Below are 9,286 nucleotides of genomic sequence, written 5' to 3'. Positions count from 1 at the left end.
TAGGTTTTTAGCAAAATTTGTGTCTTTACAAACATACCTATTTGTTATTTGTGTCAATTGGATAGTTTTCCTTACAACACCAATAAAATTATCAACTTGGTACCCAAAATCAAGGCCATAAAAAACATTCAGGTCATGAAAAGGCACCTTTAATTCTTTTTTTCTAATTCGTTCACAAAATGACTACAGTAATTGGTTCAGAATGATATTAGCAAACAATATTATTATCAAATTAATATTATGATGATTCAGTGCACCGCTGGCGTTGATGATAACGTTGCATCAACTCTTCATTGATAAACTTATCCAGTCGTGTAAGATATTGCTCAAACATTTCAATATTGTTATGTCCTGCTCCGGGAACCCACAATGGTTCCACTACATTAGGACAGGATTCATAGATAGTCATACCATGGGAGAAGTCCACTATCTCATCCCTAGTGCCATGGATCACAAGCACAGGGGACTTGATCTTGGGTAGCTTATCAATGTTCTTGAGTCCATCAAACCAAAGTGACTTCCTAAAGTTAGGAAATACAACACGCAATGCAGACAGCAAGGCGCAATGTAGAATAACACCAGCTACATTAACCCTACTAGCAAGATACACAGTGGGTACAGAACCGATGCTTTGTCCATACAGAATGATTTGGTCACAATTAATATTATACTTGAGCCGCAACGTGTGATACACAGCTTCAATATCCCAGTAGAGATTGGCTTCAGACGCCCGGCCTGTGCTGGAACCATAGCCTGAATAATCATACAATAAGACATTGCACTTGAGACGAGCTGACAAATCCATGAAGGTGGCTAAGGATTGTCCCATGTCACAACCATTACCATGCGAGTAGATGATAGTGAACACCGCCTCATTGTGAGGTATCATGATACAGGCAATCTTGTTACCCTTGCAATTAGTGGTCCAGAATACATTCCTTGAGATGATAGCATGCTTCTTCTGATTCATCTTGAGAATACATTTGTTCTTTTTCTGGCCATGTTCTATGATTTTATACGAGGCAGGTCTTGGAGGAAAGAAAGCGCACTGTGTAATCATACGAGATGGTCTACATCCAGCGCAACAGAATAGATTGAAGAAGGAGAGAAGGTTCATAGTGATCCGATCTATCCCTGTCTGGAATTGTACCAATTGTTTACATTTACCAAAGTTTTGCATTCAATTCATTGTTCAGACCATACGTAAAGTGGGATCTCCTTGAAAAATTATCCTGTTAACTTTTGTGTTATTGTTACGCACGAAAAATTTGAAACGCGGAATTAATTTAGCTGACAAAACGTACCTAGATACGTGCTTACTGTTATTAGCCAGAGATAGAAACATACCCAATTTAACCACATGAACTCTGAAATCTGAATCAAAAGTTAGTAGCTAAATTTGGATGACAGAATTAAATACTCGTAGGTAACTTTGAGGAATATTCCTACCAAATTTCAGCTTTCTAGGTGTTGTGGTTCTGGAGATAGAGCGATCAGTGTGTGAACTATGAAATGTGAACTGTGAATGAGTTTTTGTTTTTATAATATAAGATTTTACTGATCATTAAAAGGAAATTGCCAGCCTAGTTAGCTTTGTTGGTAGTGCGTCTGCCTTGTAAGCGCAAATTTAATTTTAACTTTCGATTATCTTCAGTCCTTTTTCAGCTATCCTCATCGAAAGTACCCCCAAATGTCAAGTCTATTGGTTGTTTTCCAATTGTTTCTCACTCAGGATGACAACAGAACCGGTTCCAGCTTATTTTTCAATTGGTTCTCACTCAGGATGACAACTGAACCGGTTCCAGCTTCACTTGCCTGTCGCGCTACCTCAGTACTTCAGCTGTGTTTTTCATGCCGTCAGCCAGGTACCTGAAGTAGCGCGCGAGGCGGGTGTAACACCTCATCCACGGTCAGCAAGTTTCTATCAAAAGGAGATTCAATGTTTTGCCTGGATTGGAATCGAACCAGAAACCCTCGACTACCAAGTCCAATTGGGGTGCAATTGTCCTACATACTGGACTCTGCACACAGAAATTTCGTCAGAAAAGACTGGGGGTCTTTTCTGATGTAACCAAGTCCAATGAAATAATTATCATAGATCAATCACAGCAACTACATATAAATTTATTAGAGGAGATGTTTGAACTCTTCATTATCTAAATTTCCAACACACTGTACACAAACAAGTGTGTGGTAAATTTGACACATCCACCAGAATTAGTAGTGGAGATGTCACATTCCCCAACTCTTCTGTTTTGTATTCTGCTCATTATTTACCCTAAATTTACAGTACACAAACAAGTGAGTGAGAAATTTGACACATCCACTAGCACTAGAACTGGTAATGGTAGTGGAGATATCACATTTCCCAACTCCTATATTCATGCTTTACCTCCTTTTCTCTAAATGTTTCATACCGTGTGCATAACACAAGTCTGTGGAAAATTTGGTCCATCCACCAGAATTAGTAGTAGAGATGTCATATTTCCCAAACCTTCTGTTATGTTCACTCTCTATTGAGGGAAAAATTAATTTACTGAAATCATAAAAGAATTTTCTTGATTGATCCTAAAAGCAGATTTTTTTTCAATGAAGATAGGTAAATAAGTTTTAGTGAATAGGTAATCCTCCGCTTCCAGCCCTCTTTAGGAAAATGTAGGTTTTTTTTGAGCTACTAGTCTCATCCCTTTATCATTTTATCCTCTTACCATATCATTTTAAACGCCAATAAATAACATCTGTAATTGTCATAGCTTCTGAATAATTACCGAAAGGATAAATAAGTAACGCCAATATGTTACTTACTTACTGCCAGAGCCATTTGAAGCCAAGAAGACTTTTTGCCTCGCCAAACTGTTCTGTCTTGTGCTTCTCCTTCCGTGATGTTGATTTTCGCCATGTCTCTCTTGATCTAGTCCTTCCATCTCAGTTTCGGTCGTCCTCTCCTTCTCGTTTCTGTTAATTCTCCTCCCCAAACATTCTTGACCAAACTTTCATCATCTCTTCTTAACACATGTCAATATGTAGGTATAGAATTAAAGCACCCGTCACTGTGTAGAAAGAACAATTAGCAGACTAATGTTCTCCGAATACTTAACGTCTGGTCTGGGGCAATTCTGTTTGCATATCCGCCGCCCACTTGACTAGTCTTGTTGACATCAGCAAATTAGATGGCAGGAAACCTGAGATTCTTCCAATGAACAGTTCCTAGTCCTATTTGTTTTAATCAGTGGATTGTCCTTCCTATTGGGCCATTAGTCTTGGTTAGAAATATTATTGGAGTGTATTTACTGTCCCCTTTACTAAGAGCTAGAAAGTTGGATTCGAAATTCGAGGCATTGAATTTTAGAATTCTAAATGTTTAAAACTCGTTTCCTTGAAAAAGTCCACGGAGAAGCACCCGTCACTGTGTAGAAAGAACAATTAGCAGACTAATGTTCTCCGAATACTTAACGTCTGGTCTGGGGCAATTCTGTTTGCATATCCGCCGCCCACTTGACTAGTCTTGTTGACATCAGCAAATTAGATGGCAGGAAACCTGAGATTCTTCCAATGAACAGTTCCTAGTCCTATTTGTTTTAATCAGTGGATTGTCCTTCCTATTGGGCCATTAGTCTTGGTTAGAATTATTATTGGAGTGTATTTACTGTCCCCTTTACTAAGAGCTAGAAAGTTGGATTCGAAATTCAAGGCATTGAATTTTAGAATTCTAAATGTTTAAAACTCGTTTCCTTGAAAAAGTCCACGGAAATGGACGAAACTCGAGTCGGAGTTTCCTTGAAAAAGAACTCGGATAAGATCAAAACCGGAACGGGTATCCATTGTATCATATAAAGGTAATAAGTTTTGTAGGTAGTTACCTATTTCATAACTTTACACCTAAGTCTCAGCGTGTGATTTTTGTGTATGGAGTTTGGGCCAGTTGCCCCTACACCCAAGTCTCAGAGTGGGCTTTTTTTTTGTGAAGTTAGACAAGTACCTAGATACGTCACTATTTAATTTTAACTTTCGATTATCTTCAGTCCTTTTTCAGCTATCCTCATAGAAAGTACCCCCAAATGTCAAGTCTATTGGTTGTTTTTCAATTGGTTCTCACTCAGGATGACAACTGAACCGGTTCCAGCTTCACTTGCCTGTCGCGCTACCTCAGTACTTCAGCTGTGTTTTTCATGCCGTCAGCCAGGTACCTGAAGTAGCGCGCGAGGCGGGTGTAACACCTTATCTACGGTTAGCAAGTTTCTAGCAAAAGGAGATTCAATGTCTTGCCTGGATTGGAATCGAACCAGAAACCTTCGACTACCAAGTCCAATTGGGGTGCAATTGTCCTACATACTGGACTCTGCACACAGAAATTTCGTCAGAAAAGATTCCCATTTCAATATGATGTAACCAAGTCCAATAAAATAATTATCATAGATCAATCACAGCAACTACTTATAAATTTATTAGTGGAGATGTTTGAACTCTTCATTATCTAAATTTCCAACACATTGTACACAAACAAGTGTGTGGTAAATTTGACACATCCACCAGAATTAGTAGTGGAGATGTCACATTCCTTAACTCTTCTGTTTTGTATTCTGCTCATTATTTACCCTAAATTTACAGTACACAAACAAGTGAGTGAGAAATTTGACACATCCACTAGCACTAGAACTGGAAAATTTGGTCCATCCACCAGAATTAGTAGTTCCCAAACCTTCTGTTATGTTCACTCTCTATTGAGGGAAAAATTAATTTACTGAAATCATAAAAGAATTTTCTGGATTGATCTTAAAAGCAGATAACTTCTTTTTTTTTTATTTTTTTTTTCAATGAAGATAGGTAAATAAGTTTTAGGTAATCCTCCGCTTCCAGCCCTCTTTTGGAAAATGTAGGATTTTTTTTTGAGCTACTTGTCTCATCCATTTATCATTTTATCCTCCTACCATATCATTTTAAACGCCGATAAATATCATCTAAGGTGTTGTGGTTCTGGAGATAGAGCGATCAGTGTGTGAACTATGAAATGTGAACTGTGAATGAGTTTTTGTTTTTATAATATAAGATACTACGTTGTTGGCGCTGCGCTGGTTTGATAAGTTCGATTCCTTTCTTCATAGTATTTTATTTGTTTTCAAATATGTTTGGAATTTGTTTCCTTGTTAAATTGTTTTAATGGGTATACCATTAAAATGTTCATGTGAACGTAATATTTTGTCTGTTATGGTTTCCTCTAAACTTCCTGTACTCGTGAGATAATTGTCAAACAAAATAATGAAATACTTTTCAACACACATACCTATAGGTATTCACTTAAATGATGATGAAATTCTACATTTAGAGAATTTTAAAATACCTACCTACACATATGAGTAATTTTAAAGTTTTTCATTTGATTCTGTGGATCATATATCAGTAAATAAATATGCACTTTTGGTATCTTCATACCTAATTACCTACATTGGTCTTATATCCATGAACGTCCTTTTGGTACACTTGTGGGTACCTTATTATATTTTATTCAAAAATGATGGGTAGGGATACCTACTTGTAGGTGTATTTGCTATTTTGTGTACTATAATATTCTTTGAACACATTTCATCTTTCTGCGATGCAACTTTTTATAAATCTTACTTATACATACAAACATAACATACCTAATCTATTTCAATTACCTACTCACAATAGTTATCTACTAATATCTTTCGTCTAATAATGAAGTCTATCTTGACAAATTCACATAAATCTCAATTAAAACAATCGAGCTAAATCTTGGAAGTTAATTCAATTTAAATTGAACTTCTTGTAAAACTCAATTTGTATTCCGAAAGGGTTCTCTCTCCTACTATGATCAATTCTCTAGCACTTGTCAACTCATTTTTACAATTCATTATAATCAAAATAATCATTATCATGATCATGTCTATTATACAAGTATAGTGTTCACTGTTCACAGATTAACTAGGTAGCTTTTCACAGGTGCCTATATTACTCACTATTCTGACGTATATTTTCACTAGTACTTTTTCCTTATCTCCCCCCTTCCCTCTCCTTTATACCGTCTTTTCCTGATACATCATTGACGTAGAATGATTAATAATATTGACAGGAGTTAATACTGACGTCACTAACGCGTCATCCTCAGGTCGACTGAAATGTGAACTGACTCACAGATAAACAACAATAAAGTAGTACAAACAACCAGTACCTACCTACCAACCAACTAACCAACCAACCAACCAACCATCAGTATTATCGAAAGGTGTGATAGATATGTGAGGATGTTCACACATCCTCCACGTGATAGCCCCCCCCCTCCCCCTCCCTCTTTCTTCTCTCCCTGCCCTCAATCTCCCACATTCACTTCCGTTATTCCTCTTCAGTCCCTCCCCCCTTTTGCCCACAACCCTAACAGATAGAAGGGTTATTTGGCTCACATTTTATCGTTTCTCCTCCTTCACTTTTCCTACGCTCTCCCTCAGAAGGGTTATTTGGACTAATCCCCTTTTTACAATCAGCGATTCATATACAGGTAGGCTTCACGTGCATACCTGTGTTTTAGATAAATTATTATTTAGCTATATGTAGTGGGAAAATGTCCTGATAGGCAACTCCTTACATTTGCTACTCATATACCTATTGTATGCTTTCTTGTCAATTTTTATATAAATGTTTCAGACACAGAAAATATGTTTCAGATACAACTCACCAGCAGCAGATATGTTTCATGTTGATTGTACTTCATCAGGTGCTCTGGTAAATTTTAAATTCCCGGCATCTGTTGTTGTGCAATTCATGTGCAAACTTTTAACTCAACGCGGCACAGATTTTCCCGGATTTGCAAAAGCTCTACTTTCATTCCCATATTAGAAATTTGTGAATTGTGATTAAATTGACCATTGTTCCAAATGTTATACTTAAGCGTAATGTTTTTGCTTCTATCTACCTATTACGTAATATTTATCTTACCTCTGTACATAAAATTTATGGAAACATAATTGGTGAAGTTTTTTCTTCCTCCTGTAAAATTTAGGTTTTTCAACTGACGAGGATTTATGGATTCACTGTCGAATGTAATGTTTCTTTTTTGCATAATACCTAATTAAATCACCATTTCCCTTCTTGTAGGCATAGGTTTGGATATTACTCTTAGGTAAATACCTACATACAAAGATATAGGTTATAGGTTGGTAAGTTGTTCATCATATTATTTCTGCTGTATTTTCCTGTATTTTAAGTTAGATTTGTTTTCAATTACTTTTTTATCATTGTTTTATGAGTTCTTCGACCTTCATTTCCTACACGTACCGGATTAGTCCAATCTTTTATTTAATTAGGACTTTATCATCGATTCAAAGAACTTCATTGACATGAAGCTGTTTATGAATTTTCTATTACCTACTTGTTAAAAGTAACACCTTTGCTATTGTGATTTGTAGAGTATCACCATTTTGTTCAATCCCGTAGGTTTAATAAACAGTCTGACTCTAAAGAATCCTGGGATATGACCCTGTATTGAAAGCGTCAAGATATTCCAAATCTTAATTATGATCAGTAAAATTACTGTTTTATTAGTTTAATTACCTACCTCTGACTCTGATGTTGAATTTAATTATGGAAAAAAACGTCGTAAAACGTTTCAGACGATTTAAGCTCTTTGCTTTTGTCTCGAGACCAGTGTGTTAGCCTTGGGAATATTCATTGTAATTATACTTGCTCAAGACAATGAATTTCCCAATGTTTGGATTTCGGCGTTCTCGTAAATCTACAGCGAAAATGGCTTGTATTGGAACAACAAAGACATGCTAAAATAATTACGAGCAACTTGAAGAGTTAAATTGAACGAAGTTGGGCGGACACCTTCCTCAGTACCTAATACCGGTGTTTACTACTTGCGTACTAAATTTTCAGGTAGACAGTACTACTTGCGTACTGGAAAAACCAGGTAGACTGGAGAAAAATACCTCTCAAAATTTGGTCCCACAGAAAAAATCCCTTATTATATCCCACGAAATCATTCTAGAAAGCGAAAAAAACTTTCGCAAATGATTAACTTCCTTTGAATGATAGGGTTAGGTAGCACGTGAAAAGAACTTTCACAAATGATCAACTTTCTGGCAATGATAGGGTTAGGTAGCACGCGAAAAGAACTTGCACAAATGATCAACTTTTTGGGAATGATAGGGTTAGGTAGCACGCGAAAAGAACTTTCACAAATGAAATGATCAACTTTCTGGGAATGTTAGGGTTAGGTAGCACGCAAAAAGAACTTTCACAAATGATCAACTTTCTGGGAATGATAGGGTTAGGTAGCAAGCAAAAAGATGTTTCACAAATAATCAATTTTTTGTGTGTTATTGGGTTTAGTATAGGGTTAGGAAACATATAAAAAGGACTTCTTAATATTATTGGAGCAAAATTAGGAAAACAACCTTTTGAAAAATAAACAAAAAAGACCCAGTACGCAAGTCGGACATCTTTTTTTACTTTTTCATTTTAGTACGCAACTAGAAGGTTAAAATTGAAATAGTATGCAAGTTACCTACAGCCTCTAATACATGTGTGTGTGTGTGTGTTTCTTGGAAGAAATGACACATCCACTATTTCCCGTAGAGACGACGGCAACATGTTTGAATAGAGTTTGATCAATTTCTTCTAAATTCGATCACTTCTTCTAAATTTAAAGATTATTTTAGAGCGTCCATTAATCATTGGAACAATAGGTACAAACTATAAGTAATGTTCTGCTCTTTTTTTCAAAACATTTTTCAAGCTTTGACGGAAAATAAAAAGAAAACGGTTAACATAACGACAGTAATTTTCGTCATTCAAAATCCCTTGTTCAATCTTTCAGTATTAGCATAAAATATTGGAACCGGTTCGGATATGAATATTGACAGTTGGCCATCAATTTACTTCTCATTATTCAATTAAAAGTTGTGCCGGAAAAGAAACCTAGGACGAGAAGAAAAGACATACTGGGTGTTTAAGAAGACAGGATACAGGAAGTACGAGTATGGACTACCTTAAGAACAGAGTGAACCGGAAAGCATAACACATAGAGCATCGAGCAAGTAGAGGGTGTCCACTTTGAGGCTTAAGTGTAGGGGCAAACAGCCCTCTAGGATGGGTTGAGCTTATACGAATCTACGAAATAGAGGGAAGCGACGAATTCAAACCGCGTAAACCTAAGAGCAAAAGGCTCTATACTCTTTGCCATCAGCTCCACTCTGTTTAAGCCTTTTTTTTTATTTTTATTTTTTTATTCGACTCCCTGCGGTTCCTCTTTTTTGTGTTTTTTTTT

General features: G+C 36.4%; 1 pseudogene; it reads right to left on the bottom strand.

The window, feature by feature from the left end:
- Window positions 1–200: 200 nt before the first annotated feature.
- LOC103506283 lies at window positions 201–1,391 on the bottom strand (annotated as a pseudogene).
- Window positions 1,392–9,286: the final 7,895 nt, after the last annotated feature.

Source organism: Diaphorina citri, unplaced genomic scaffold (assembly GCF_000475195.1).
Source record: "Diaphorina citri unplaced genomic scaffold, Diaci psyllid genome assembly version 1.1 scaffold225, whole genome shotgun sequence".
Taxonomy (NCBI): domain Eukaryota; kingdom Metazoa; phylum Arthropoda; class Insecta; order Hemiptera; family Psyllidae; genus Diaphorina; species Diaphorina citri.
Note: the sequence above shows the minus strand (reverse complement) of the source record. Positions and strands in the feature narration are given on the sequence as shown.